The following is an 8,413-nucleotide window of genomic DNA, read 5'->3' as shown; positions in this document are numbered from 1 at the left end:
CTTGCTCCTGCTGTAGAATTCAAGAAGAGTTCTACATATCTGTGTTCTGAAATGAGAAAAAAAGTTTGAAAATGTTTGTTGGTGAAACAAAACAGGATAAGCACTTTTTTTTTTTTTTTTTTGAGACGGAGTCTCGCTCTGTCGCCCAGGCTGGAGTGCAGTGACCGGATCTCAGCTCACTGCAAGCTCCGGCCCCCCGCCCCCGGGTTCATGCCATTCTCCTGCCTCAGCCTCCCGAGTAGCTGGGACTACAGGCGCCCGCCACCTCGCCCGGCTAGTTTTTTGTATTTTTAGTAGAGACGGGATTTCACCGTGTTAACCAGGATGGTCTCGATCTCCTGACCTCGGGATCCACCCGCCTCGGCCTCCCAAAGTGCTGGGATTACAGGCTTGAGCCACCGCGCCCGGCCTCTATAAAGTTTTTAAACAAGCAGATCTGTGAACTTCAAATACTTTGGCAAAGAAAATTCTAGCTACTTCTCTTAGGTCATCTACTTTAACTCCAAACTCTAGCCTTTACATATTCATCTATCTTGTCAATTAAGGATATATACTTCAAGATGTGCGTATCACAAATCCTTGTTATACTAATTTTAAAAATCCAAACCTGCTTCAACACACTGCCCCCCATCCTCCAAGAATTAATCTATTACTGGAGAGGAAACTTCTCATATATTATTTTTCTATTTCTCAATTGTAAACGTTAGTCACATAATCACCTGTTAAGAACCCACAAATGCTCAATCACACTTCCGCATATTTGCTTTGTCTTTTGACACAGCTGCCACAGCATCTTCATGAGTTGCAAACTCGACATCTGCTTCACCAGTTACTCTGCCATCAGGACCAATTTCAATGTGTACTCTCTCAGGATTGAGCGGTGAAAAAAACTACAACACAAGGCATTTCCAAGAGTTAAATCAACTTTCTAATGTTACAATAAAACCAAAATTTCTAACGTAGTGCTCACTTTATAGAATAAGGCTCAGACTTTTACTGCCATACTGAAATATTGACTTGTGAGTTCATCTTACACTTACATTATAAATGTCATTCTCAGGAGCTCTGTAAGGTAATCCATGCATGTCTCATTGTCAGTAGCTCTGTAATGTAATCCACGCATGCATACAGTGTCCTGTTGTGCTCTGGAAAGTACAGCCACCATCCCTGTATCTGTGATCAGACATTCCTGAAAAACAGTAATTGAGGTCCAGATGAACAACAGTGTAAGCATCCTTCAACAGAGAAATTCAATTTTTACCTTACCTCTTCCAAATCTAACCCAAATCCATAGCCATCATTATAGCCATTGTAATCGTCCTAGCCTCCATACCCTGAAAGACAAAGTACAATCAATCAAATAAAACACCAAGACAAAGGAACACACTACTTGCCGAACCTTGCAAATCCTCACATACCTCCACCATAACCATCACGCCTCATCCTCTCAAAGCCAGCTCTTCTGCCAGTGCTGTTATACCTTCTTCCCCATTTTGAATTTTGCAGTCTGGAAAGAAAACAACCGTTAATACAGAATTTAAAACCTAAAACCACCTCTGGGTGACACAGATGAAATGTCTATTCCATGTCCCCACTACAAATTATGTAACTTGTGAAGCCTATTGTGGGGAAAAGACAGATCAGACTATTACTGTGTCTATATAGAAAGAAGTAGACATAAGAGACTCCATTTTGTTCTGTATTTGAGATGCTGTTAATCTGTGACCCCACCCCCAACCCTGTCCTTGCAAGACATGTGCTGTGGTGACTCAAGGTTTAATGGATTTTGGGCTGTGCAGGATGTGCTTTGTTAAACAAGTGCCTGAAGGCAGCTTGCTGGTTAAAAGTAATCACCATTCTCTTAATCTCACGTATCCAGGGACATATACATGCGGAAGGTCACAGGGACCTCTGCCTAGGAAAGCTAGGTATTGTCCAAGGTTTATCCCTATATGATAGTCTGAAATACGGCCTCGTGGGAAGGGAAAGACCTAATCGTCCCCCAGCCTGACACCCGGGGGACACCCGTGAAGGGTCTGTGCTGAGGAGGACTAGTGTAAGAGGAAAGAAAGCCTCTTGGCAGTTGAGATAGAGAAAAGCATCTGTCTCCTGCCCGTCCCTGGGCAATGGAACATCTCGGTGATTGTATGTTGTTTACTGAGAAAGGAGAAAACCACCTTACGGCTGAAGGTGGGACGTGCTAGCGGCAATGCTGCTCTTCATGCACTAAAAAGGTTTATGGAGATGTTTGCATATGCCTATCAAGGCACAGCATTTTTCCTTATTCATGTCACAGTGATCTTTATTAATATGTACCTTCTCCCTATAATGATCCTATTATCCTGCCACTTCCCTTTTTCTAAGATGGTAAAGATAACAATCAATAAATACAGAGGGAACTCAGAGACAGGTGCTGGCCCGGGTCTTCTGTATACTGAGCGCCGGACTCCCTTGGGCCCACTTTTTCTTTCTCTATACTTTTGTCTCTGTGTCTTATTTCTTTTCTCAAGTCTCTTGTTCCACCTAACAAGAGAAACATCCACAGGTGTGGAGGGGCAGGCCACCCCTTCAGCCTATATATAATGACCACGATATTACCAACTCCTAGAACTCCAATAAAAAAAAAAAACCTCACTCCCAAGGTGATACGTTTCCAACCCATCAACAACATCCAATATTCAAAGCAGTTTCAGAATGAATTCCTCTCAAGTCCTTGCTACTCACGTCTACATCACACATCTTTTATTAATTTCTCGGAACATTATCAAGCCTAGACTTTGTGACTTTACAGCAAACATACTTCATTGCGAGTTGTTTTGCTCTGGCGCATTTGTCAGTTTTACCTTACCAGCAGCCACATTGCGGTTCCTCATTCAAATCCAATTTACAGGCCCAATACTCACCTCAAAGGGGATCAGTGTTACCAAGCTAAAATGCTCCAAGTTGCAGGGCTGAAGCCAAACCCAGTGTTGCCCCCTGCAAGGTGGCTTCCAGTGTACTTGGTTCTTGTTTTACAGGTCGTTTTCCGTTACTGACACTAAACTCACATAGTTAAGTCAATACTACAAACGTCTTGCCAAAAGCTATCAATTTCATCCAAATAGAATTTTATCTGTCTGATTTCTTTTTTCCAGTCTAATAATGGGAACAAGGACATTCTGATAGAAAATACTCAGGAAACCTATGTACTGCAAAAAAACTTCCCTGGGCTTTAGTGTCTTCAACTGTACTAAATGAGCAAACACTCTTCAATTACCAAATCTTGATTAGGAAAACTGAAATTAAGACGTGACATTTTAACTTTCCGAAGAATGCTCCTTTTCAAGGAAACATCAAAACTAGAAACAAGATGTTACATTTCAAGACGCTGCAAAACATTACTATTATTTGTCTAATTACTCGGAGGTTTTCTCAAGATTGAGGAGGAAATCCCACCTACGACAATTTATCCTCTCGAAATAAGACACCGGGCCAGTCGCGGTGGCTCACCCCTGTAATCCCAGCATTTTGGGAAACCGAGGTGGGCGAATCACTTGAGGTCAGAAGTTCGAGACCAGCCTGGCCAACATGGTGAAACACCCTCTCTACCAAAAATACAAAAATCAGCCGGGCGTGGTAGTGCGCGCCTCTAGTCCCAGCTACTCGGGAGGCTGAGGCAGAAGAATCGCTTGAACCCAGGAGGCGGAGGTTGCAGTGAGCCGAGATCGCCCCACTGCCCTCCAGCCTGGGTGACAAGAGACTCCAACTCAGAAGAAAAAAAGACACCCATAAAAGAAAAGCTGGTGTTCACAGGTAAGTAAAGAAAAAGTCTGCCAGATGTGCCGCACTCTCAAAGGCCAGGAGGACGGGCGGGGCTTTCGAAATTTCCATTGCGTAACAGCGGCCGGCCGGGCGCGAGCGACACAGCGGTGAGTGCAGTCGCCCGCGCCTCGCCAAAGGGCGCCCCGGCTGCCCGCCCGCCCGCCCCGGCCTCGAACTCCCGCGACCTAGTTCTAACTCACCGGAAAAAAACCTCTGGACTTCATCTGCCGAGCAAGACCAGGGCAAGCCCCAGACCTTCACCACGAATCCCCTTTCCACCTTCGGTGTCCAACATCATGGTCTCTTATACGCGGTCCGGCGTTGAAACAAAAATGCAAGGCAGGGAAGAGGACCAGACCTGAGAGGGCCAATTAAGCTGTCCTCCGCCTCCGCGGTGCCCCCCGGCCCGCACCGCCCCCACACGGAACAAAAACCGGGCGGATGCACCCTCCCCGGCGACTCCAACACCCAACACCTTCTCGTCCAGCGACCGCACCCCCAAAGCTGTCTTGAACAGCAGCTGTCGGCACCCCGGACCTTGGGGAAGGCTGAGAGCCAACGTGGAGGAAAGGAAATTGCGGCGGCCGCTTCCGCTCCACCTCCTCCGACTTCTCACACAGCGGAGGCGGCCAGCCTGCAAGCTTCAGCGGCGGTGCGGAGATTCAGCGAACCACTCACGGCTCTGGATGGCAGCCCGCAGCTCGCCAAGGTCCCTGTGGCCCTCCCAGAGTTATGAGGACAAACAGTCCTCGCAAAAACAGCACCCACGGGGTCGCTGGACTGCAAACGCGGACCCTCTGCGACTCTGGCCAGCGGGCGCCTGCGCAACCTAAGTAAGGCCTTTTGTGCGAGCTCTGCACACGCGCAGCCAGCTGCCCGCACCGCCAGGTTGCGTCACAAAGAGCTCTAGCTCAAGCGTAACTTCAAGAGCCACCACCCCCCACCCAACCTCCCGCCGGCGGATTATTCCACGCTTGGGTTTTGGGCTCAGCATCCGCACCCATAAACCCTCCCGGCTTTTTATTGCGGCTGCGCCTTCCCGCGAATATTGAATTTGGGAGTTTCAGCGATTTATAATTGTTTCATGCGCATGCCTCTTCCTTGAAACCGTTCTCAGGCCGGGCGCGTTGGCTCATACCTGTAATCCCAGCAGTTTGGGAGGCCAAGGCGGGTGGATCACCTGAGGTCAGGAGTTCGAGACCAGCCTGGCCAACCTGGTGAAACCTCGTCTCTACTAAAAATACAAAAATTAGCTGGGCGTGGTGGCGGGCGCCTGTAATCCCAGCTGCTCGGGAGGCTGACGCAGGAGAATCACTGAACACAGGAGGCGGAGGTTGCAGTGAGCCAAGATCACACCATTGCACTCCAGCCTGGGCGACACAGCAAGACTCCGTCTCAAAAAAAAAAAAAAAAGAAACCGTTCTCTAGCCTTACCCGCCAGCGTGGGGGAGGGGAATGGCGGCCGCCTGTTCCCTATGGGACTGTATAGGAGTCCTGAGCTCTGGGTTGTGATGAGGTGGTCCTCTTTCTATCCCTTGCCCCAGGCTCTTACCGGCTTGCCCCTGGCCCACCTGAAAGGAGAGGCACGGCCTTCAGGCGTTCCCACTCCCCGCGAGCCTGTCTTCCCTTTATCCCCAAACCGGCGGAAGCTGATCAGTCGCAGATTGTCTAGCGTCCTGGAAGCTGCGGGGCTGCGGACATCCCGCGCCGGAAGCCACCCGGATGGTGCCTGGGGCACGTCCCAGCCAAGTGTGCTTCCACTCGCCCTACCTGCCGTCGTCGGGCCTAGGGCCCCGGTCGGCGGCGCGAGGTTCCCGTGCCCGTGGCTCGCGCCCGCACCCCGCTTTTGACTAACGAACTCGCACCCTGTGTACCCCTTGACCTGCCTCACGGTCGACGGGTCTTGAATGCTCTGGGGCCCCGGCACCAGGAGGACTCGCGAGCGCGGGCTTTTCCATGGGTGCGCACCGGCCTCTGTGCTCAGTAGGTTACCGATGAATCCTCCCAGGGCGGAACTGGTAATAGTGCGTCCATTCCCTAGGCGTAGACGCTGCATTCGAGGAGGCCCCCGGGTCACCCCATGTGCACACATGCTGCAAGATGAGTAATGTTCGTGGTTTCTAGCAGCACTGCCCAAAACCGAAGATGCCTTAGCCTCCCAGGCCTCCTCATGTCTGATCTGGCTGCCCTCTTCACCCCAGCTCTAGCGGACGCAGACAATAAACAAATTAACAATAAGGTAGAGTTGGACCCTGCCGCAGGGCTACCTTAGCTAGTGCAGGCCTGAGTGCCACCCTGGGAAGATGCGGACAAAGCATGTTTCCAACCCCAGTGTCACGGAGTCCAAATCCAGTTTTGACAGGTTTGAGAAAAGTAGAGAGGATATCAAAGAGAGACAGGAGCCCAGAGCTAAGCAGGGCCTGATCTTCAAAGGCCACTTAGGACTTGGCAAGGGTGTTAACTCCAAGAGAAGGCATAGGCAAGTGATCAGCAGAGGAGTAATAAGCCCTGTGTAAAGGAAAACTCTTGCTAGATGTGAGGGGGATGCAGATGGAGCAGGCAGGGTGAATGACGGTACATGCCGTGCCTTCTACTACAAACAGAACTAGAAGCACACATCTGTGGTACTATTTCAGAAGGCACTTTGGCTGAGGTAATCAACAAGAGAGACTCCGGCCAGGTGCAGTGGCTCACACCTGTAATACCAGCACTTCAGGAGGCCGAGGCAGGCAGATCACTTGAGGTCAGGAGTTTAAGACCAGCCTGGCCAACATGGTGAAACCCCATCTCTACTAAAGATAGAAAAATTAGCTGGGCATGGTGGTGCACGCCTGTAATCCCAGCTACTCTGGAGGCTGAGTCAGAAGAATTGCCTGAACCCAGGAGGCAGAGGAAGCAGTGAGCTGACATCACACCACTGCCCTCCAGCCTGGGCAACAGAGAAAGACCCCCTCTCAAAAAAAAAAAAAAAAAAATTAGCCAGGCATGGTGACGCATGCCTGTAATCCCAACCACTTGGCGAGACTGAGGCACGAGAATCGCTTAAACCCAGGAGGCAGCGGTTGCAGTCAGCTGAGATCACACCATCGCACTCCAGCCTGGGCAACAAAAGCGAAACTCCGTCTCAAAAAAAAAAAAAAAAGAAAAAAGAATAGTAGTGAGGTAGAATAAATTTCATACATGTGTAGCCAATTCTCTTTTATATAAACTGTCCAACTTAAAAGAAGGTTTTTAATTTTTATTTATTTATTTATTTTTGAGACACTGCCTCACTGTCACCCAGGCTGGAGTGCAGTGGTGCAAACATGGCTCACCGCAGCCTCTACCTCCTGGGCTCAAACAATCCTCCTGCCTCAACCTCCTGAGTAGGTAGGACCACAGGCATGTGCCACCTTGCTCAGATAATTTTTTTTTTTTTTTTAGCACTGGGATCTCATTTTGTTGCCCAGGCTGGTCTTGACTTCCTGGGCTCAAGGAATCATCCCACCTCAGTCTCCCAGGGAAAGTGCTGGGATTACAGGTGTGAGCCACCATGTCTGGCAATGAAAGAAGGTTTTTTGTTTGGTTTTATTTTTGAGACAGTCTCACTCCGTCACCCAGGCTGGAGTACAGTGGTGCAATCTTGGCTCACTGCAACCTCTGCCTCCCAGGTTCAAGCAATTCTCATGCCTCAGCCTACCAAGTAGAGGGATTACAGGTATGCACCACCATACCTGGCTACTTTTTAAAAATTTTTAGTTGAAATGGGATTTTGCCATGTTGGCCAGGTTGGTCTGGAACTCCTCACCTCAAGTGACCTGCCTGCCTCAGCCTCCCAAAGTGCTGAGATGACAGGCGTGAGCCACCACACGCAACCAAAGGTTTTTTTTTTTAATAAAAAGTTCATCATCAGCCCGGGCGTGATGGCTCATGCCTGTAATTCCAGTACTTTGGGAGGCCGAGGCAGGTGGATCACGAGGTCAGGAGTTCGAGACGAGCCTGACCAACATGGTGAAACCCTGTCTCTACTAAAAATACGAAAATTACCTGGGCGTGGTGTCACGCGCCTGTAATCCCAGCTACTCAGGAGGCTGAGGCAGGAGAATCACTCCAACCTCGGAGGTGGAAGTTGCAGTGAGCGGAGATTGCATTACTGTACTCCAGCCTGGGCAACAGAGTGAGACTCTGTCTTAAAAAAAAAAACAAAAAGAGTTCATCATCTTGCCTCAGTGGTCTTTATGTCTTGGTATACTTCTTTTTTTTTTCTTTTTTTTTTTTTGAGACGGAGTCTTGCTCTGTCGCCTGAGCTGGAGTGCAGTGGCACCATCTCCACTCACTGCAAGCTCCGCCTCCTGGGTTCACACCATTCTCCTGCCTCAGCCTCCCAAGTAACTGGGACTACAGGCACCTGCCACCATGCCTGGCTAATTTTTTGTGTTTTTTTAGTAGAGACGAGGTTTGCCCGTGTTTGCCACGATGGTCTGGATCTCCTGACCTCGTGATCCACCCGCCTCGGCCTCCCAAAGTGCTGGGATTACAGGCGTGAGGCCCGGCCATGTCTTGGTATACTTCTTATAGTGTACAGAGCTCTTTTTTTTTTTTTTTGAGACGGAGTCTCACTCTGTGGCCCGGG

The 8,413-nt window shown here is 49.5% G+C and overlaps 1 long non-coding RNA gene across 1 annotated transcript; it reads right to left on the bottom strand.

The window, feature by feature from the left end:
• Window positions 1-400: 400 nt before the first annotated feature.
• Window positions 401-4,674, bottom strand: LOC116418904. The gene is made up of 5 exons (XR_004229113.1): window positions 4,002-4,674; window positions 1,419-1,507; window positions 1,267-1,334; window positions 1,041-1,189; window positions 401-890 (listed from the first exon to the last, which is right to left on the bottom strand). It is a non-coding gene; the product is annotated as an uncharacterized LOC116418904 (long non-coding RNA).
• Between the last annotated feature and the right edge of the window lie 3,739 nt (window positions 4,675-8,413).

This window comes from Piliocolobus tephrosceles, chromosome 9 (genome assembly GCF_002776525.5).
Source record: "Piliocolobus tephrosceles isolate RC106 chromosome 9, ASM277652v3, whole genome shotgun sequence".
NCBI classification, from domain to species: Eukaryota; Metazoa; Chordata; class Mammalia; order Primates; family Cercopithecidae; genus Piliocolobus; species Piliocolobus tephrosceles.
This window is presented reverse-complemented; position numbering and strand designations above follow the sequence as displayed.